This window comes from Spermophilus citellus (genome assembly GCF_964194105.1).
Source record: "Spermophilus citellus genome assembly, chromosome: 3".
Classification (NCBI taxonomy): Eukaryota; Metazoa; Chordata; class Mammalia; order Rodentia; family Sciuridae; genus Spermophilus; species Spermophilus citellus.
This window is the reverse complement of record NC_138184.1, coordinates 209221648-209244835: the sequence shown is the minus strand read 5'-3', so window position 1 is coordinate 209244835 and position 23188 is coordinate 209221648. Positions and strand designations below refer to the sequence as shown.

Sequence of the window (23188 nt, the reverse complement as noted above, 5' to 3'; positions counted from 1 at the left end):
AAAATACTTAGGCAGCAAACCATTCATTGCCTTTTAGAATTGTACTTCCTTTTGGTTTTCAGTGAGCATGCCTGGATGCTTCCATAGCCTTATGATCAACCACACTCTGTCTCATGTTGCTCCAGTCCATTCTATTAATTGAAAACAGGAGTTTTCATCAGAACAGTTTGGGTTATAGGTGTCTTCTGCTAAGAAACTATAGGCAACTTCAAGTCAAATAGTATTCATATGGAAGCCTGCATTGCTCCTGCACACAGTCGGCTACTCGGCATGGGATAGATGCCAATGATGATTTAACTCCTTATCTGTTGAGCTGTGAGCACCTTGCTGGATGGTGGGTGTCAGGATGGTCGCTGTTTGTGCACATGCATCTCCTCAGCATTCGCCACAGAGTCTCTTACAGGTAAACTGACCTGAGTTTTTACTTTTGTGCCTTTAAATACAAATTAACTTCTCTGTCACATCATAATTCTCTTTTCAGAACTGCCTGTGGGTTACCCACCTCTGTTGCTCTGTGATTTCCTAGCCCTGTGTTATTTAGTTCCCAGTATATTAACTTCAGTTATTTGTAATTTTTTTCTATTACAATTCTGAATATGTGTATGCTGTTGCTTAAGGACGGTGATCTCTTATTTTTGTGTATCTTGTTAGCATCAAATGCAGTATCATAAGCAAGGGAAATATCTCTTTCCTGGCTTTTTTTTTTTTTTTTTCTCTGCAGCTCTCCACTGCCCTCTTTTAACAGTTTGTTCAAAAATCTACTCTACTCTGCATGTCCACACGCTCTGCATACTTGCATGCTTTGGAGAAGGTGGGCTCAGGCCCCAGTCTTCAGCTATCAGGAAGATTTCATCCTTGGTTGATTACTTTGAGCATGAGCACGGGACCCAGTTCTGGGCCATGAGGCACATGGAAAAGTCTGTGGGAGCTTTGGAAAAGGTTTTTCTTCCTGATAAGATAGTTCCGTGGGAAGTTCTTCCCACTGTGGGCTGAGCACCAGCCATCTTGCAGCCGTGAAGGGAGCTAGGCAGATGCCAGTTCCCACACTAAGGGTGGAAGAACAGAAGGACAACTGGGACTTGTGCCTATGCTGGCAGTGTTGAGCCACTCTTCCTTGGGGTTTCTTGTTATGTGAAGATAGTACATCTTGCTTGACTGGAGATTTTGTCTTATTTGCAGACAGAGGCATCTGGCTAACTCCTATCCTTCAGGCCTGTTTAGATTTCCCTGATGGCCCAGCCCTCTTATTTATTTATTTGTCAGAACCACAGTTGACTATGAGCTCTTTGGGAACAGGAACTCTTGTTCACCATTCTGTCTTTAGGAACCAACATAATACCTGGTGACTGATAATTTTAAACTATGTTTACTGATGTTATTGATAGTAGACAGTTTCTGGATCTGGGATAGATGACGATGATGATTTAACCCCTTATCTGTTATATGGGTTTTCTCCTATTCCTTAGTTGCTTTTCACTCTGTTGATTAATTGTTATCTAAACATTTATTGGCATTTTACTTTATTGTTTCTACTTTTGGCATTTTATATTAAAAAATCATTCATTATCCCAAGGAAACTTTTCTGTGAAAATTTTCAAAGTTTTATTTCCATATTTAAGTCTCTAATGAGCCTGGAAATTATTTCTCTGTGGTATGAAACAAGGATGCAGTTTTCTTTCCTTATGGATGGCCTGTGTCTTGGGAATCCCAGGTCACTCCTTCCCCACTGATGGGCATTTCTTCTGCTGTCACGTATCAGATTTCTGAACACTTATGGGTCTTCTTCTGTGTGCTGTATTGTTTTCCATTTTCCTTTCTATTTTATTTGCCATGGTTTAATATGTATCTCAGATACCTGAAGGGCAAATTGCCTGACTTTTCAAAAATTTTAAGGATATCCTTGGCCCTTCTTATGAATTTTAGGATCAACTGACTATGATCCATGAAAATCCCTGTAGAGATTTTTGATTAGTATCATACTGAATTACAGTACAAGTTAGGGATATTTACTGTCTTTCATCCATAAACATAGTGTATTTCTTGACTTGAAATTAGGCTTATAGTTTCATTTGACACTTTGAAGTGGTAGTTTTTCTATTAAAATAACAAACTGACTTTTGGCTTGACGATTACTAATTTTCATATATTGAGCTTATATTCAGTAACATTGATGAACTTATTTTTTATTCTAGTAGTTTTCCTACATAATTCTATAATAAACAGTTAACACTTAAAGGTAAAGACAGTTTTATTTGCATTTTTATATTTCATTTTTTTATTATATTGACTGAAACTTTTATTACATTATTGAATTAAAATATAATTGTGGTCATCTTCATTGAATTTCCTAGCTTTTAAAAGAAATACTCCTTTATTTAACAATTAAATGTGATTTTGTTAGTTTTTTTTTATGAAGCTAACCAAGTTATTTCCTATTTCTGATATTTTGGGTTTTTCTTTCAATATGAAGGTGGCCAAAGAAGAGAAAAACCATTTATCATTCTGTAAGGACAACTTGGATGAACTTACTACTCATTCCCTCTGGCTGGATAAAAAGGGAAAGTCAGCCATGTTGCTAGGCAACATTGTTGTGGTAAACTGTGACCTTTATTGGGTAAATGTATCTTGAAGTGGGAAGAACTGTACCTGAGTTAGAAGCTGAGCCTCCCTGGGTGTACTCCCCTTTCAGAAGTGGGTGGTATGTCTTTTGTGGGAACTCTGGAAGCTCTGCTGAGACCATCAGATGGTGTTGGTTTCTCTTTGGGATGTGAGGCTTTTAAGCTGGCACAGCTGTGCACCTGAGTGGCCGTCTGGATGCCAGAGAAATAGTTACTGGATGGCCTGTTGATTTGGTAAGGTCTCCTCCAATGAGGAGAAAAATACCAGAAACTGACCTGTTTTTATTCTGTTTTCTTCTGTGTTTCCTGAATAGGTGGCATAGATAAGTGTGGCCTTTGGTAATTGGGTATCTCAGAATGTATCTGTAGTTTGAAGTCCCACATATATCTACAGTTTGAAGTCCCACATGGCCACCAGTGCCTGCAAACAAAATACAGAAAAAAATGTTTGTGTGGGCTGCTCTGAGGTTAAAACTCTGACATATCACCCTCAATCTCTAATTTTGCCCATTAGAAGAATATTCATTGGGCTGGGGATGTGGCTCAAGCGGTAGCGCGCTTGCCTGGCATGCGTGCGGCCCGGGTTCAATCCTCAGCACCACATACAAACAAAGATGTTGTGTCTGCCGAAAACTAAAAAATAAATATTAAAAAGTTCTCTCTCTCTCTCTCTCTCTCTCTCTCTCTCTCTCTCTCAAAAAAAGAATATTCATTTTCATCAGCCATACATAAATAATATCAACTGTGAATATTAAAACTTTGAACATAAACATGCCATCTTTTTAAAAAAATTGTCATATTCTATTATACATTTTCCAGCATCAAAATAGTTTTTGCTACTGAACTTAAAATTTTAGGCTCTACTGTCTAATGGGTAGACATTTACTATTCTAATATGACTATGAAAATTAAATAAAATGAAAAATTGAGGGCTGGAAATATAGCTTAGTGTGGTAGTGTGTGAGGACCTGCATTCTGTCTCCAGTATAAATAAATAAATTTAGTTTCTTAGTCACATTATCCCTGTATGGTTCCTGGTTATTATATTTGATGATGTTGATACAACTTTTTCACCAATATAGAAAGTTCCAGTGGATGGACTCTAGACTTTTTATTTTATATCTAAGTTATTAGGGTTTTCTATTTTTATGGTATATGCTCTTTACTGTAAGAGACTTCTGGATGGACAGTATATCTTTCAGGGACAATATTGAAGACCCCAGATTGTTGCTTATAGAGTGATCTGTTAGAAAAATACTTCTCATATTTGAGTACCAGGACAAGTTATATTTCTCCCCTATGCTTATCTTCCCATCAAGTACAGAGTTGGTTTCCGTTTTTGCTTTGTCTACAAGAGAATGTAGTGTCAAATTTATGACTCAGCGTAAGTAGCCCTCTGTACTATAAATTTTTATACTTTTTTTGTTTAGATTTTTAAGGCTCTGATTTAACTTCCTACAATGCTTATTTTCTTATCTGAAGTTTTGTTGTGATTTTATTCTAATTCTTGAGGAGGTGGGGTATACATATAGTATAATGAATAAATACCTTCAAGATTTTGATTGACACTCATCTCTTTAGTCCCTAAGAATATCATAGTTTCAAGGACTAGTCATTCCTTGGCTGCTGCTGCTCCTGACAACAGCCACCCAGGTAATCTATACTGGGTTGCTGTAGAATGTCTAATAATGCACACCTGTAATAAAGCCAGTTTAGGTTTTTCTAAAATGTTTTTTAAATTTTCAGAATAGTGTTTGAAGAACCTCTTACTGATGCAGTTTGTAAAACCTTTCAGGATTTTCAGTGTTGCTGGGGAAAGTCAACCAATGAGCATGTTTGAGTATTTTATCCCAACTAACAAACAGGGTTTGAATAAAGATAGTAGAGTGCTGTTTTGTCTCTTTATGGAAGAAGAGTTCTTTTGGGTAACAAAGAGTATGATTCTGAGTGTGTGTGTGTGTGTGTGTGTGTGTGTGTGTGTGTGTATATATATATATATATATATATATATATATATCTTTGTGAGGAAACACCACAATGCTTTTTTCTTTCTTCCATTTATTTTGGAACTTCTAAATGGGTCAACATTGTATATATTTTTTTATATTTTAAATTTTGCAGTTTTTCATGCTTGTGAAAACAAAGTAATTTGTGCATTTCTGCCAGAAGGTGAATAACATTATAAAAAATACGATCACCCTTTACCAGAAAAGTCAAAGGACTAAGTGTTCTACGTGGATGTTGAAAAGATTTGGACAGTATATCAGATTCTACACTTTTTTGTTGCTGAAGCAAGGGAAAGGAAGAAGCACAGAATTCTATAGTTTTCCTGTTCTGACAACCAGAAGCTTGTAAACATCTGCAGAAACCAAACATTTCCTGGAACTAAACTTGAGCAGAAATTTATCACGTGGATCTTTTTGTTTAACAAACCTAGTGAAAAATATCTTCAACCACACTTGCGTAAAGGCTCTAGGAGTGCAGCTCACGTGGATTAGGTTCTCTGAAGGCACAGTCAGGAGGTGCACGTTCCAGGCACGTGGCAGGCGAGTGGAAAGGAGTTCAGGGGGCTGTGAGTCCACAGCTGTACTGTTTGGTGCTTAGAAAAAGTTTAGAAAAGAGTTTAGAAAAAGTTGCCCTTGTTACTTGGACTGTTAGGTTTTATTTTCTGCAAAATATTAGATGTTTTCAATATGGTTTTTGAATGGGGGCCAGTTTTATTCTGTTCCCCTTCAGGTCCTCTAACAAATGACTACAGTAGAGATATTTCATTTTGATGATAAATGTGAAGCTTTGAAACTTGGAAGGAAGCAAACAACATTTTTCATGGAACTTTTGAGAACTGGGCTAATATTTTTGCCCACACAGAAATCTACTTCATGTTCAGAGTGAAGGGCAACAATAGAAGCTTTATTTTTTTCAGGGTTTGTGTTCATTAATACAGGTTTTTATAATGGGAGTAACTTGTCTTTCCAACAAATGTGACATGGAAAAAACAGCTTGTGCCTGAGATATTTGAGGGACAAATATAGCCAACTATCTGCCTTTCCCAAGAAAATCTAAACTGAAAAACTCCAATATGGTCATAGTAGTGCAGTTTCTGCTAAGAATGCTGTGTTCCTTTGGCCTACTAGGGTGAGTTAACAAGAAAATTACAACTTCACTTGCCCTGGAGGTTTAAGATTGATCTTTACATGTATACCAGATACAGCAGTTCTAGTAAGGTATTAATTATCATCTGCCCATACTGGTAAAACCTGACCAATAATTTCTGATTTTTAGGCCAAATCACAGCTATCCAGCAATATAAGATGTGCTCCTGGGGTTTAGGGAGCTGACTTGGGTAATTTTGAAGTGTGATGATATATACCTATTATCATAAAGGGTTTCTTATGAAGATTAAATATGATAATGTGGATTAAGTATCTGGGATTTTAAAAGTTTAGTTCTTCATCATTTCTTATGTTATTGATAACATATTGTTCTTCTAGAATTTTTATACTAGGTCCTATAGATAATATTTTTATGTGTTCTGGGATCATAAATATTTCCTATCTTAATTTCCTTAGTGTTAATTTTTATCTATGCTTATTCATTAAACTATGGGTTGATGATAATTCAGAAAAGAATGCAAATGATTTTCAATCCTTTGTGAAATGAAACAAGGTTCAATAGTGTTCAAGAGTAAAATGTTTGGGCCAAAATCCAACTTGCTCCAGTTTTACCTGTGAAATTTAGTTGAGCACGCAGAGATTGATAAAAAGATTGATAAAATGTTTTCATTGGACACTATGGATTAAGAATAAGTGGAGGCTTAGAGTCTGGGGGTTAAAGGTAGAATGCAGACTGTCTCTATGTGAGTGTCATGTAGCTCTTGGCAGATGGTCTTGGTTGTGAAGAGGAAGTTGAAAACACTAGGCTGTGGAGCAGTTGTGCCTCGAGGAGAGTTCAGACAATTAGAGCTGCACTCCAAGGGCCAAAGAAGAGCCTTGCAGAAAGAATACAGCCACAGCTAGACTCTCGGTCACTTTTCTTCCTACAGCCTTGTTTAAGCATCTGCATAGCTACAAAGTCTCTGTACAGACGGTGCAGCAAATAATAAGAGCAGTGTGAGCTCTGGTGTAGCTCTATGACCATACTTACAGGCAGCATATTTTTTAGGTATTTTTTGTTGGTGGTGGTGCATTATGATTATACATAACAGTGGGATTCATTGTTACATATTCATACATGTATACAATATTAACAATATAATTTGGTCAATATCATTTCTAGCTAGTATTTTCCTCTCCTCCCTCCCTCTGGTCCTTTCCCTATACTCTCCTGATTTCCCTTTGATTTTCATGAGACACCCCCCCCCCCCCCCCCCCCCGCTTCTTTTCATTTTTCCTCTCTAGCTTTCACATATGAGAGAAAACACATGACCCCTAACTTTCTGAGTTTGGCTTATTTCACTTAACATAATGTCAAGTTCCATCTATTTTCCTGTAAATTACATAATTTAATTCTTGTGGCTGAATAAAACTCCACTGTGTGGATAACCACATTTTCGTTATCCATTCACTGACAGACACCTTGGCGGTTCAAAAGTTTGTTTATTGTGAATTGTGCTGCCATAAAATATAAGTATGCATGTAGCACTATACTAAGCTGGCTTTAATTCTTTAGGATAAACACCAAGTAGTGGTATATCTGGGTCATAGGGTGGTTCCATTCCTAGTCTTTTGAGGAACCTCCAGACTGATTTCCGTATTGGAAATCAACAGTGTAGAAGTGTTCCTTTTCCTCCAGTGTTTCTAGCATTTATGATTGTTTGTATTCTTTTTTTTTTTAAAGAGAGAGAGAAATTTTTTAAATATTTATTTATTTTTTAGTTTTTGGCAGACACAACATCTTTATTTGTATGTGGTGCTGAGGATCGAACCCAGGCCGCACACATGCCAGGCGAGTGCGCTACCGCTTGAGCCACATCCCCAGCCCTGATTGATTGTATTCTTGATGGCTGGTATTCTGAATGAAGTGAGATGAACTTTCAGTGTAGTTTTGATATATGTTTCCCTGATTGCTAAAGATGTTGAACTTTTTTTTTTTTATAGATTTCTTGGCCATTTGTATTTCTTCTTTCAAGAAGTATTGTTCAGCTCACTTTTCCATTTATTAATAGGGTTGTGGGATTTTTGGTGTTAAGCTTTTTTGACTTCTCTTTATATTTTGGATATTGATCCTCTGTCAGAACCACAGGTAAAATATTACTAAGTAGACATACACCTCCCTCCAAGAAGGAAGCAGTCAGGCAATTGTGGGGTAAGTTGAGAATGTTAAGTGTTGATCATTGAGACCTGAAGGTCATATTTTAAAGTGTTCTACTTAATTCCTCAAGTTAGTAGCATTCTTGTAATATAGGGGAAACTAAAATTCGAGAAGCAGATATAATCAACAGTGACAAGACTATGTGCAATTATTGCACAAAATTTGTAACTGACGTGGTCTGTGCTCTCCAGGAACTTGCTCGAACAGTAGGTCTGGAGACAAGAGTTGAACTGCCTACCCATGGTAGGATTAACACATCATTTCCAGCCCTTTGTTACTGAATATGAATCAGGGACCTGTTATGTGCTAGGCATGTTCTTGTCACCAGGGGGATACAGGATTGCATGAAGCAAAAAAATGTTCCCCTTGAGGAGCTTAAATTCTCCATAGAGAAGAGAAAAGTGGGGTGGGTAAGAGAGAGACCTCGTGGAGGGAACGAATGAGTGAATCTAAACAACAGGAAATCAGGGTTAGGGAATGTAAAGCATGATATGCTGGTAAAGGGAAGCATGTAAGAGCGTGGCCAGAAAAGGCTTCCCAGGGAGGTGGGCACTGGAGCTTGGCACCTGAAGTGGGTGAGAGTGGGCCATGCAGGTGTCTGTGGATAAGCATGTTCTAGAGAGAGCAGCATGAGCACAAGTGTGTCCATATCCTCCAGGAGCTGCAAGAAGAAGGTGGTGGGACAGGAGTGGGATGAGCAAGGGAGAAGGCAGCATGGGGCCAGTCATGTGCTGTTGGCACGACTGTTACTGTAAATGAGAAGGAGTGCAATTGGAGAGTTTCAAGCAAAGGAGTGGCATTATCTGACTTCGTCTCTCCAAGACCAGACTGGCTTTTCACTTTGAAAACAGTGTACAGAAAGGTAAGGGAAGAACCAGCTGGAAGGCTCTTTCAGTATTCCAGATGGAGATGAGGGAAGTGCGAATGGCAGAGTGGGTGGAAGTGGGGAGGAAGAGCTGGGATTTAGGTGTATTTTAAGAGAGGGAGCCAAAGAAAAGTTCAGGATGACTTGAGGATTGAACTGTCATTTACTGAGATGGGGAAGCCTGTCATAGTGTGTCAGCCCAAGGGGTTCATCTGCAGTCTGGCCCTGTGTGATGCCTAGTGTGGAATGTCTTATTAGACACCTAGGGAGATGCCAAGTAGGTGGCTGAATGCGTGCATCTTGAATTTGGGAAGAAGGTCTAGGCTCTTGTGGATGGTATTTAAAGTGATGAGACTTGTTGAAGTGACCAGGAAGGGGAAGTGTAAGAAGTGTGAGGACTGGGAGCTCTGGGTCATAGTATGCAGAAGTTGGAAAAATGAGAATTCTGGCTAGGGAACAGACGGTGAAGTAGAAGGGAATCAGGAGAACGAGGTGGCCTGGAAACCAGGCAGAGAAAGAGTTCAGAGAGGAGAGTGGTCAGCTGTCGGTACCACTGAAAGGTCTAGTAAGAACTGGAAATTGACCATTAGGTTTAGTGAAATGATCTGAGCTGCTTTTTGCCCAAGTGGCTGTGAATGAACTCATTGGACATTTCTTCTGGGTAACAGTGGTATCTGCCTCATAATGGTTGTGATGAACAGTTTAAATTGATGAAATTAATTCATTTACAGTGCTTGTCTTCCTGTCTGGCTGTTGGGTATTTCAAGATGAAAGTCATGGGCCGTTTTAACAAGAGTACCTGCAGGCGGGCAGTGGGGACAGAGGCCTGACTGAAATGAGCTCATGTGAAAATGGGAAGAGGTACTGAACTCTTGAGCTTCCTATAAAATGGGAGAGTGAGCTTTTGGGGGCCAGGGGTGGAATATTATGGTTTGGATGTGAGGCATCCCCCAAAAGCTCATGTATGAGACAATGCAAGAAGGTTCAGAGGAGAAGTGATTGGGTGTGAGTCTTAACCCAATCATTGAATGAATCCCCTGATAGGGATTAACTGAGTGGTAACTGAGGGCGGGTAAGTTGTGGCTGAAGGAGGTGGGGCATTGGGGGTGTGATTTGGGGGGTATATATTTTATCTGGCAAGTGGAGATATCTCTCTCTCTCTCTCTGCTTCTTGATCATCATATGAGCTGCTTCCCTCTGCCATGTTGTTCCACCACGATGTTCTACCTTACCTTGAGCCCCAAGGAATGAACCCAGCCTCCTATGAATTAAGACCTCGGAAACCATGAGCCCTCAAATAAGCTTTTCCTCCTCTACAATTGTTCTGATCGGGTGCTTTTAGTTATAGCAGCAAAAAGCTGGCTAAAACACTTGAGTTTAAGTTTCTATTTACTTACTTGCTTTGTGGCCTTAGGCAGTAATTCCTCTAAATGCCTCTGGTAAATTTGGAATTAATACAGTATTTGCTTCATTGGGTTACTTTTGGGATTAATGTCACAGCATAACAATAAATTTTTTAGCTGAGATACTGACACACAGCAAGTGCACAATTAATTTTATCTCTGGTCATTAAAAAAAAGAGATGGCTAAAGGTATGATCTCTACATCCTCATGAAGTTTTTCTTTTTAATATTTTTAATTATGGATGGACACAGTATCTTTATTTAATTTAATTTATTTTTTTTATGTGGCGCTAAGGATCAAACCCAGTGCCTCACATATGCTAGGAGAGTGCTCTACCACTGAGCTACAACCCCAGCCCATGGAGTTTTTTAAACATTTTTTTTTGTAGTTGTAGATGGACAGAATGCCTTTATTTTATTTGTTCATTTATATGTGGTGCCAAGGATCAAACCCAGTGCCTCACACATGCTAGGCCAAGCAGCTCTGCCACTGAGCTATAGCCTCAGCCTTATGGAGTTTTTATAGGTTTTCTGTAGGTTTTGATGAAAGTTTTATAGAAAAAATATAGAATACTTTGACAGAGGAAAGTAGCATGGTATAATTTAAATTGGGGGTATAGGAAGGCATCTAGGATAAAAAGATAGTCCTGACTGAGAAGGTCCTGCAAAAGCCCTGGGGCAGGGGAGAAATTAGTGCTTTGAGGGATTTGACAGCAGAGCACTGTGTTCTGGGAGGTAGGAAGGGACCAGGACCAGGTCGGAAGGCCCTGTTAGGGATTGTAGATTGTAGCCTCAGAGCGAGTAAGCCTTTGAAAACTTAAGGGAAGAATTGATAGGGGGAGATATGCATTGCAGGGGACAAAACTACCTGTGATGAAGTATGTTCTATTGAATGGATCGGAGGGGCAAAAGTGAAGAAAAACCTACCAATTTATGCAAAAGACATATCTGAAAATAATCTAAGCTGAAATATTCCATTTTGGTACAAATGTGGAATTGAGATTATCCTGTTTAGCAGTTTGCTTTGAGCTTACAGTGATTCCTCAGTACCTGTCAAGAGCATCTTCTTGTTAAAGATAATGCCAGTAGAGACATAAAGTTGCATTCAACTAAAGTGAAACTTTGAAAATATGTGGCAACTTTGTGATAAATTAAACAATGAGAATATACTAATTATTTTTCTAGGAAAAATATTGGTGATATGACATGAGAGACAGATTCTGTGTTAAGAAAACTGATTATAGTGCATGACTATATACCAAGATTAATCTGCTTATGATGTTTTTAGTGCTCGTATAATAAAAAGAAACATTTAAAATTTGCTTTAATGTAGTAATCACACATTTGCTTTATTTTTTAGAATAAAATCAACATCATCAAATCAGTTTACTTGGTCAATAAGTAAATTTTTTCCCCTTTCCACTTTCAAAAGGGTCTTAGTTTGGGTCATTAGTTACTTGGTTATCAGACTGATAGGAAATCCAACAGGGCACAGTGCAGGATGCATATTTTATTGTGGCAACTTAGGTATCTCCCTGAGATTTCTTAAAACAGAAAAACAGTTGTGATACCAAGTGTTGCAGTACCGGGTCTCCCCAACACTCCAAGGCCATGAATTAACTTACTCTGAGTCCTCATTTTAAAAAAAGAAAGAAGAAAAGGAAGCAGAGATTACTTCCTATCCAGATAGTCACTTGCTAGAAGTCTGTCCAGCAAGTTTTCTTTCTCATACATGCATTTTATTCATGCTTTTCAGGGTTAGGAGGATTGGGGTGTTCGCTATCTGGAGTTTCTCTGCCTCATGGAGCCCAGCTCAGAGCTGCCAGTTTGCAGGAGATGATTGATAACATCTTATTCACAGCCCCGTGAGTAGATGCTGCTTTTTAAAAAAGTAACATGTTATAAATTTAAAGTTTTAAAATCTAATGCACTTAATTGGGTTCTTTAAATTTACTTGTAGAAAAATGGTGGCAGTTACACTGATAATTCTTATTGAGTATTTATAAATAATGGGACCCTGGGAGAAATTAATCCTCTGATAAAAAAGTTATGAAAATATTTTCTACACATAATAGTTCAGCTTTTAAGAAACATAGCAAAGACTCAAATGCATATATTAAACACTTCAAAGCAATCTCCTTAGTGCTTTATTTCACTTACTTTAAAAGAGTCTAGAGGTCCAATATATCAGTAAGGCAACTTAATTTTTTTTAACCGCAACTGTATTTCTATAAAGATTGTCTTTTAATGAAGGATGAGTTTTAGTTAACCTAGTTTAGTGGAAATTGCATTTTAATAGTTCTTTCTATTTGAAGATAGTGGTGTGTGTGTGTGTGTGTGTGTGTGTGTGTGTGCGCGCGTGCGCGCGCCTGCTAATGTGGGTAAGATTATAGACTCTCTAGATTTAACTCTGCTTCTTAATGGAAGACTAAAGAAGAAGGCTGTTCATTCTTACTAGTCAAAACACCCAGGTGAGGTGTAAGGCACTCAGTCAGTTAACTTGATGTAAGTGGTTTCTCAGAATAAAAGCTATTACCCTTTTGCTATATCCTTTGAGACTGTTTTGACAAAACTAGTATACCCTGAGGTTGTATCAGAGCCTTGTTTTGGAATCAATTTTTAAATAATTTTTTTCTTTTTAGTTGTTGATAGACCTTTATTTTATTTATTTATAAGTGCTGAGGATTGAACCCAGTGCCTCATACATGCCAGGAAAGTGCTCTACTGCTGAGCCCCAACCCTAGCCCTGGAATCTTAAAAATAGTGGATAAATCTATAAATAATCTATACCACAATGGATTTATTTAGTTGTGGTTCAGATCTATGCTGTCTAATATGGTAACCACTGGCTACACTTACTTATCGAGCATTTGAAATATGGTTAGTACTACTTGAGATATACTGTGCATAAAATATATACCATATTTGAAAGACTTAATATTAAAAGACAATCATATTTTATTAATATTTTTTGAATTAATTACATGTTGAAACAATATTTTGGATATTTTGAGTTAAAACGTCACTAAAATTAATTTATCTGTTTTCTTTTGCTTTTTCTATGTCTCTGCTTTATAAAATTAAAATTACTTATGACTTGGTGATACACACCTATAATCCCAGCAGCTGGGGAGGCTAAGGCAGCAGAATCACAAGTTTCACAAGTTCAAAGCCAGCCTCAGCAAAAGTGAGGTGCTAAGCAACTCCGTGAGACCCTGTCTCTAAATAAAATACAAAATAGGGCTGGGGATGTGGCTCAGTGGTCATATGCCTCTGAGTTCAATCCCAGCATACCCCCCAAAAATTACTGTGACTTGAATTATGTTTCTTTTGGATAGAATTGGTCTTATTATGATCAACATCCTTAGTCATACATTACTTAGCAGTCTGTATTCCTTCAACTTTGTGGTCTGCATATGGATCAATTAATACAAATCCATATTGTTTTAAGAATATGAGTCTTTGCTTGACCAAGTATTTGTTGAATACCTGCCACGTCACTGGTGATATGGTAGCAAAGTGAACAAAGCTTCCTGCTTTGTGGAGCTGACCTTCTAGCAGGGAGACACTAAGACTAAGAACAAATCAATAGGTAAATGTACAGTAAGTACACTATAGATTAGAAATGTCTTCAGAAAAACATGAGGCAGTCAAGGGTTGGGGACTCGGTGATAAACGGGATGTTCAGGGAAGGCTTTACTGAAAAGGTGATATCTGAATAAAACCTTGAAGAAGGCGAGGGAAAGAGCCTGAAGATATTTAGGGGACAGTGTTGGAGGCAGAGGGAATAGAGAGTGCAGAGACTTCAGGGCAGGAGCTTGCCTGGCCTGCTGGAAGATGAGGAGGCGGGGGATGGGTGGTGAGGGACATGAGAAGAGGAGAACGTGAGAGGAAATGGATGGTCACATCATATAAGTAGTGGTTGTTGTGATGGCTTGGACTTCGAATGAGATGAGAAGAATATTTGGTTTTAGGAAGACAGTGACTTGATCGTTTCTTTGTTTTTTAAATATATATATATTTCTAGTTGTTGCTGGACCTTTATTTTATTTGCTTATTTATATGTGGTGCTGGGAATTGAACACAGTGCCTCACACGTTTGAGGCAAGCACTCTACCGCTGAGCTGCAATTCCAGCCCCCTGCTCTTTTTTTTTGAAGCTATGATTTGAATCCTGTGGGATAGGAGCATTTGCAAGTGTGGAAGCAGAGTGACACCTGATTCCAGGCTGTTGCTGTGACCAGGATGAGAGACAGTGGTGCCTGAGGTCATACAAAGGGGTGGGATGATAATGATGGCCCTTTCTAGTTATATGTTGTGAAACTGGATATGGGATGAGAGAAAGGGGTGTCAAGGAGGACTGAAAGGTGTAATCTGGAACAGCTGAAGAGTGGAGTTGCCTGTTGCTGAGATGGGGCAGGGAAAGGGGTTTGCAGGAACAGTTTGGAATAGCAGTAGGAGCAGTTGGGGCCACATGTAGTTTAAGATGCCTCTGTAGATATCTGAGCAGAAACGCCAAATAGGCAGAGTCTGGAAGTCAGCAAAGGGTCAGGGTTGAAGAGGAAACTTGAAGTCATCAGCACTTAGCTGTAATTCAGAATCATAGGAGGGGTTGAGACCACCAAAGGAATGAAAGTAGATAGAGAAGAGGGGCTGCCTGTGACCTGAGGCTGGACATTGAGTGGACATTCTGATATTCTAGACACCAGGGGAAGGAAGTAGTTTTGATTTGTGTTTCTCTAATTGCTAGAGATGTTGAACATTTTTTCATATGTTTGTTGATTGATTGTATATCCTCTTCTGAGAAGTGTCTGTTCAGGTCTTTGGCCCATTTATTGATTAGGTTATTTGGAATCATATTGTCTGCAAATAGTGATAATTTGAGTTCTTCTTTTCCTACCTGTATCCCTTTAATTTCTTTTGTCTGTTTGATTTTTCTGGCTAGAGTTTCAAGAACTGTGTTAAATACAAGTGGTGACAGAGGGCATCCCTGTCTTGTTCCATTTTTTAGAGGGAATGCTTTAAATTTTTCTCCATTTAGGATGATGTTGGCCTGGGGCTTAAGCATAGATAGCCTTTACAATGTTTAGGTATGTTCCTGTTATCACTAGTTTTTCTAGCGTTTTGAACATGAATGGATGCTTTATTTTATCAAATGATTTCTCAGCATCTATTGAGATGATTTTTATTTTTGAGTCTACTGATGTGATGAATTGCATTTATTGATTTCTGTATGTTGAACCAACCTTGCATTCCTGGGATGAACCCTACTTGATCACGATGCACTGTCTTTTTGATATGTTTTTTTATTCAATTTGCCAGAATTTTATTGAGAATTTTTTTCATCTATATTCATTTAAAATATTTTCTTTCTTTGATTTGTCTTTGTCTGGTTTTGGAATCAGGGTGATATTGGCCTCACAGAATGTGTTTGGAAGTGTTCCCTCTTTTTCTATTTCATGAAATAGTTTGAGGAGTATTGGTGTTAGTTCTTCTTTAAAGGTCTTATAGAACTCAGTTGTTTATCCCTCCGGTCCTGGACTTTCTTGATTGGTAGGCTTCTGATGGTGTCCTCTATTTTCTTGCTTGAAATTGATCTGTTTAAATTGTATATATTATCCTGGTTTAGTTTAGGCATATCATATGCCTCTATTTTCTATTTTATTGGAGTACAAATTTTCAAAATAATTTCTGATTATCTTCTGTGTTTCTGTAGTGTCCGTTGTAATATTTCCTTTTTCATCACAGATGTTAGTTTTCACTCTCCTCCTCTTCATTAGCATGGCTAAGGGTCTGTCAATTTTATTTATTTTTTTCAAAGAACAACTTTTTGTTTTTTCAGTTTTTTTCAATTGTTTTTTGTTCAGCACTGTCAGTCACATCCTATAATTAAAAATCTAAGGCAACATGTATTAAAACTAGTTCTCTTCAACTGAAAGTATTGAAAAATCTGGTGTTTCAGGGCTAATTTTTTTCCTTCCTTTTATTTTAGATAAATTTTAGAATCATATTTATCTCATTTTTCTCTTCCCTAATTGAGTTGTATTTCTGGGACTAAAGGACAAAAACAAAAAATGGTCCCAGGCAAGCGAGATAAAGAGGATTTGCAGGCAAGTCCAAGCCCAGCTATACAGAGAGTAGCTAGGGAAGGCACCCCACCTCTGGGGAAAGCTCTGACCCCAACAGTTTTCTTTAGTTTGGAGTAGAAGGCAGATTCTGGGTGGCCCTGAAGAATAAAATGTGCTTCTGTTATCTTTTCCTTACTTTGAAGAAGTTACTGAAACATTTGAAGAAATTGAGGCAGAGACATATCCAGAGTTACACAATGAAACATTGTTAGCACATCTAGATTTTAGACTAGTATAGTACAGCTCCAGCATGTGGAAGCCTAATAGGTGTAGGATGTGTTGGCACAACTACTGCCCAGATCACTGGCTGACCACTAAACTATGTAGGCACGACCACCAGTAGTCACTAGGGAAGGTCAAAATCATAAGCTATTGCTATAGATGATTGGGAACTCTTAATCCCTCTGAATTTCAGTACCAGCGGGATAAAATGAAGATAATATTTGATCTGCTACCACATGCAGCCTTGAGGAAGATCAAATGAGGTATCAGGTGAAAAAATATACTCAGCTGTAAATCATTGGTTTGTAACCAGGAAGGAGTGGTGTTAAATGCAAGTGAGGCTTGAGGATTTTGTCATTGTATTTGAAAAAACTGGGGAAAAGTAGAATGTGACAGAATCTCGGTTGAGTAATTATAGAACAAAATAATGCTAATAGAATCTGCAAAAATTTGCTTTTTGCCTGTGTCAGGCTTTGGTAATGACACCACAGAATTCATCCTGTTGGGGCCATCATAGATCCTTGTGGTCAAGAACTTTGCCTGAGGTCCAAGCAATGAATCAGTTTATCTCCCAGGAGCCTCAGAGTGACTGAACATTGGAATATTTGGTACTTTAGTGTAGTGTTAGCATGCTGATACTGTGGAAGAGTTGCTGTCTTAAAGGAAAATATTCAAGTTATGTTTTGTAGATTTCAGAGACCTGGAGAGCATTTCTATATTTGATATTTTAAGTGGAATTAAAGTCACACTTTATTTTTGTATTATAATCCTACTTTATGTTAGTGTAAATTTAGAAGTTAAAAATAGGTAGCCAAGGTCATCTTGTCCACTAATGATGACATGAAGAGGATGGATGGTTTTCTTTCACAATAAAACAAGTAGAAAACTGAACAAGATTGTTCAAAACTGTTATTTCTGAGCACTGGATTATCGACCAGAAAGGAGGACAGTAAATTGAGAAGTATTACGAATATGCTAGAGCTTTTGAGTAAGAAAAATGGGAGCATATGTGGCCTTCTTGCTTGGGGCTCCTGCTCTCCTCCACCCCCTGCCTTGTTTAATGAAAAATACAGTTTTACAAGCCAACATAGACTCTGTTTGGAGTGGGGTTGAGGGTTGTTTGCTTGTTCAAAATGGCATGCTCAGTTCATAATGGAAAACCTACAGATTTGCTACAACCAGAAATTTAGTAGGCTGATTCTGGAAATGAGAGAGCCCTAGGAGGACTGAGATGAGCTCTCTACCCCTTCCTTGGCAGCTCAGGTCAGGAAAGTCCAGCAAAAATTGAAAGCCAAGGATAAGTGGGTACAACTTGATGAATGCTCTTATCAACCCCAGTACAGCTCCATCAGCAGAGCATGTGGAAGCCTATTAGGTGTAGGATGTGTGGGCACAACCACTGCCCAGATCATTGGCTGACCACTAAACTATGCAGGCACAACCACCAGTAGTCACTAGGGAAATGTAGGTCAAAATCATAAGATATTGCTATGATTATTTTTCAATCATGGGAATGGCTGAAATTCAGAAGACGGAGAGTACAAATGTTGACCAAGATGTGGAAAATCCTCTCACATTGCTAGCAGGAGTATCAAGTGGTACAGCCATGATGAAAAAATTTCTGGCAACTTTGTAAAAAGTTTGACACACATTTAACATAGGATTCAATCCATTCCTTAGTAGGCTGTCAGGAGAAGTGACAGTTTATATTGAGACAGAGGTTATGTACAATGTACATAGCAGTTTTACTGGTGATTGTCAAAAGCTGTACAGAATTTAAGTGTCTTTTAGAAGATGAATGGATAAACATGTTTTGGTTTATCTGTACAATGGAATGCTACTGATAACAAAAAGGAGAAAGACCATTGATACAGATAGCATTGCGTGTGGATCTCAGGATAGTGATGCTGTGTGGAAGAAGTCAGATGCCCTCCAGAAGCATCATACTGTCTGATTCCATTTAGATAAAGTTCTAAAAACTGTAAACTGATGTGCAATGATGGAGAACAGATAAGTAGTAGCCTGAGATGGCTTGAGAAAGAAGGGAAGAGGATTCCCAAGGGAGGAATGCAGTGAAACATTTGGGAGTGATGTATGTCTTCATTGTCTGCATTGTGCTTGTCATTTCATGGTATGTAATAAGTCAGAGCTAACTGAGTTGTATATTTTTGATATATGCCGTTTATTGTTTATCAGTTATATCTCAAAGTTATAAAAATTGTACCCATTCAAAAACCAAATAGATGTTCACAGCAGTGTTATTAACATTAGACAAAAACTAGAAGCAGTCCACATCCATGAGCAAGTGGATGGATAAACAGAATGTGCTGTATTCCCATGTCAGGGGAATCGAGTCCTGGTCTGTGATGCTGAATGTGCAGCGTGAATGAACCTTAGAAACAGTATACCAAGTGAGGGGAGCCAGACACAAAAAATGACTGGCTGTGGTACACCACTGACCTGGAAGTTTGAAGACACGCCAAACCATGGGCCGATCAGTGGTCACTGGTGCTGGTACTGGTGGTGGATTGGCTATAAATGGGTGTGGAGAGGAACTGTGGGAGTAGAGAGAGCATCCTGATGGTGACTGTACAGCTGTTAACTTAGAAAAGGTCTTCAAATCCTACCCTGAAAATGGCTGGCTTTTATGGCATGTAGGCATTCCTCAATAAAGTCACCAGAAATGGGTAGCTACTCAAATACTTAAAATTCTGTGAAGGATGACCATTCAGGGAACTGGGCTATATTGCTAATTTCATTGTAGTAGGTTGCTTTGATATACTTTGTTGAGACTCAGTGAATGACGGTTCTATGTCAGATACTCACCAGATTCTACGTTTTTGGTTTTTTTTTTTTTTTTTTTTTTTGGTGTGTGTGTATACCAGGGATTGAACTCTGACATACTTAGCTGCTGAGCCACATTCCCAGCCCTTTTCATTCTTCATTTTGAGACAGGTTCTCACTAAGTTGCTTAGGGCCTCATAAGTTGCTGAGGCTGGCTTTGAACTTGTGATTCTCTTGTCTCAGCCTCATGAGCTTCTGGGATGACAAGTGTGTGCCACTGTGCCCCACTGTATTCTAATTGTAATACAAATTGTTACTAGGTGTCTTTCCTAGGATTCAGGTTCCAGTGATAGCTATATTTCCCATGCTGTGAACGTTGGTGCAGAATGATGGGTATCATGCCTGGTAGCTGCTAACACTCCTCAAAGAAGGAATGTAGCCTCTTAGATTTTGATTCTATTCTATTTATTATTTATCTGCTTTTCTGGGGATTGAATTCAGGGACACTGTACACTAAGCCACACCTCCAGCCCTTTTTATTTTTTGAGACAGGGTGGATTTGAACTTGTGATCCTTCCACTTCTGCCACCGAGCTTCTGGGATCACAAGGCATGTGCCAACATGCTCAGATGATTCTGTTCTTGTAAAATAGTTCAGATTTGTGGGGGGTGGGTTATCTTCCACCTTTCAGTTCTTCAGGAGAAAATTGATGTTGGCTTAACACCTTTTACTTTTTAGACACAGAGAGGCGTGCCCTTGGGTATCCACCTATCTGTGTACAGTCCCACATAACATCAATAAGGGGCTTAAGATTCTTTAGGGAGACTAGAGTGTACCCAAGGGAAACCTTCAGGACAGTTCCTGCTGAAGCTGGCCATTTTCTGCCCCAGAGCAGAAATGAAGACTCCTTGGAGCTAGTGATTGTATGACTTTACACCTAAATGTCCTCATACCTAAAGTAGGAGCTTGAATTTCAGTGACTTTCTGATAGAAACTTTCCTAATTTTAGTGAAAAATTAATGACTCTAGAACATTATATTCATGATTTTGCCCAAGACTAATGGAAATGGGGGGGGTGTAATCTGTTTTGGAAACAAGCAATTTTTAATAATTTTTTAGTTGTCCATGGACCTTTATTTTATTTATTTATATGTGGTGCTGAGAATCAAACCCAGTGCCTCATACATGCTGGGCAAGCGCTCTACCACTGAGCCACAACCCCAGCCCCAGAAATAAACAATTCTTTGATGAAATTCCTAAGCCATTTTTCTTAATAAAGTACCAGCTATTTAGCCAAATTGCACTTTTTCTCCTTTTTCCTCCCTCAAAGCAAGTCCATTATTCAACAGAGATTTATAGGGCACTCATATTTGTTAGGCTCCCTAAAGATAAAGGTGAAAGGATGACAGAAGCATGGACTCGGGGAGGGGACTGGTGTCTCACCTCCCTGAGTGGAGAGGAGAGTGTGCATATGTGCAGAGGGGCTGGGGGCCTTGGACCAGGGAAAGTGAGAGCTGAACTCCCAAGGATGATAGAACTTGGCCGTAGTCTAGGGTTGGGAGGGGGATTGTTGAGGGCTTTGTTGAAAGCTGTAGTCTTAGATTTAAGAAGAGAGAATAGAATCAGGATTCAGTAGCTAGGAGTGATGTGACTCTGTGAATGGTGGGATATGGAGAATATAGGAGAAAAATTCAAATTCTGCCTTGGTTTTCTGAGCAGGTGGTGGTATCCTTCACTGAAGTGGGGAATACAAGATACCCGGGGGCTTTGTTCTGCTTATTGACTTAGGAAAGCACAACTCACTTTGGAGTTCTATCAGGGGAGTACAGCATATGAGTGAGCTTTAAGGCTGATCTTCCTAGGCCCACTTGTTTTCCAGCTTTGGGGAGGATATACACAGAGCATTGGGAGGAAAGTGGCAGCTAGCATGGTCTACTGACATGGCAGTCTGGTTAGGCAGGATCAGTTTCACAGGTGAAGTCATTGTTGGACACTTTGGGATATTTACAGAGTAGAAAAAAAGATTGTGAATTTAGTTATTTCCTTTTAATTTTTTTCTCTACTTGATTTTCCATCTCCATAATAAAAGGCATTTTTGTATTTCTTTGGTACAAAGAGAATAAGAAGGGTAAATATTAGAAAAACCTCCCTAATCCTTTAGCTAATTTAACTTTTAAAACAACCTTTGGGGGAGGTTCTTTTATTTTTATATATTCATGAGGAAGATGTATAGGTGTTCAGAAATCGGTGAGTTAAAAAATTTTGGCACAAGCCATTAATACAAAGTATTAATCCCCTTGTTCATATCCATTGACATGAGGATGTAAATGAAAATGACTTGTTCATTACTTTGGAAATTCTAATTATTTCTGCCTGCCCTTTAAGGGCGTACTTTAGGAACAAGTAGATTGGTGATATACAAAATAGAATCCTGTTCATATACTTTCTGATAATGTTGGAAAAAGAACTTTCTTATGAACATTTTGCCCACTGTTCACTTTCCTGTTTTGTTAATGATCACAGATATGCTGTATTAAACCTGGAAATACAACTGAAATAGTTGCTTTGAAACTACATCAAGACTGTAGAAGTTAAAATTAGGTTCTCCCTGTTGCTTCAGGTTTATGTTTTAGTAATATGTAGTTAATATCTGCTTTAAATGTCATCTTGGAAATTTGGTATCAAAAATTACAAGATGAATAGACCCTGTGGTCAGGAGCTATGGTGGGAAGTGAACAGCCTTGAAATGTGACCCAGTTCTCTGGTTGATGCCACCAGGAAACAGGTTGCTTGGCTTCAGGTGGCTGTTTCCTTTTCTATAAAATGCAGATAGTCAAGGACTTGGTTCAGAAGTAGAGAGGAAGGATTCCCTTGGGCTGGAGTACAGCATGATCAGGCAGTTTCTTTTTCTACCACAAGAGGGTGTGCCTGTGTTGTCTTAACCTGAGCTGAGGTTTGGATTCCTAAGAAGTGGCTGAAAATTGAGAAATGGAAAGATAAATGGGAAAACCGGAAATAAAAAGAGTTGTTTTTTGTTTGTTTGATTGGTTTGTTTTTGACAGTGTTATACCTGGAACATTACAGCGGTGAAAAGAAGATGTTTAATTTTCAACAACAGTTGCTGCTTATGTCTGAGAATTTTGACTTTTTTTTTTCTTATTCTCCTTTGCAGTTCTTGTCTATAAACATTTTATATCAAACATACGGTACCTAAAGTTTAATTTTTCAGTAGTTGGTTCTGAATAACTAATGATAGGCTAAACACAGATTGGTTGTTTGTGCTTGATGCTTTGGATATCTATATAAAACCTGTTTGCCTCAAATTAGTAAGTTAGAAAAAGCACCTTTGAACCTTTTCATCCTGTCCCACCACCCCACCCTCCAGTTTTTATTCTCTTCTTTTGAGCTTCTGGATCCTCTCATGTGATGTTTTGATGTCATACATAGCTCAGAAGGTTGGGTGGGAAAGAGGAAAAATGCTGTTCCTATGGCCCAACCCTAGGGCTATGGAACTCATTTTATTACACAGTGAAATTTTAAAATTTGAAACCAAAATTAGAGCTCAACAGTGAAGTTGGCCATTGCAGAATTATGTAGTAAACGTGGAGAAACATTCAGTTATGTCTCAGTTATGTTAATATTCATGTGAATGTGTTCTTTAATTGAAAAATCTCACGCAGTCTCTATATTTTGTTATTTACATTACACATAGAAAAATCATGAGCACTTTGTACTTTATACAACTATATTATACCATAACACGTTTTTGTATTGAAACATGTTCTAAATTTAGAAAGAATAATTCTAGGCATCTCCTTTTACTCTTGAATCCTACTTTTTAGAAGTTTTCTCCATGGTT

The 23188-nt window shown here is 38.4% G+C and overlaps 1 long non-coding RNA gene across 1 annotated transcript in view; it reads left to right on the top strand.

Moving 5' to 3' along the window:
- Positions 1-23188, top strand: part of LOC308643213 — a 155675-nt gene that overhangs the window by 39683 nt on the left and 92804 nt on the right. Inside the window, exon 3 of the long non-coding RNA XR_014020730.1 lies at positions 11953-12061. This is a non-coding gene — a long non-coding RNA (uncharacterized lncRNA). The remainder of the gene's footprint in view (positions 1-11952; positions 12062-23188) is intronic.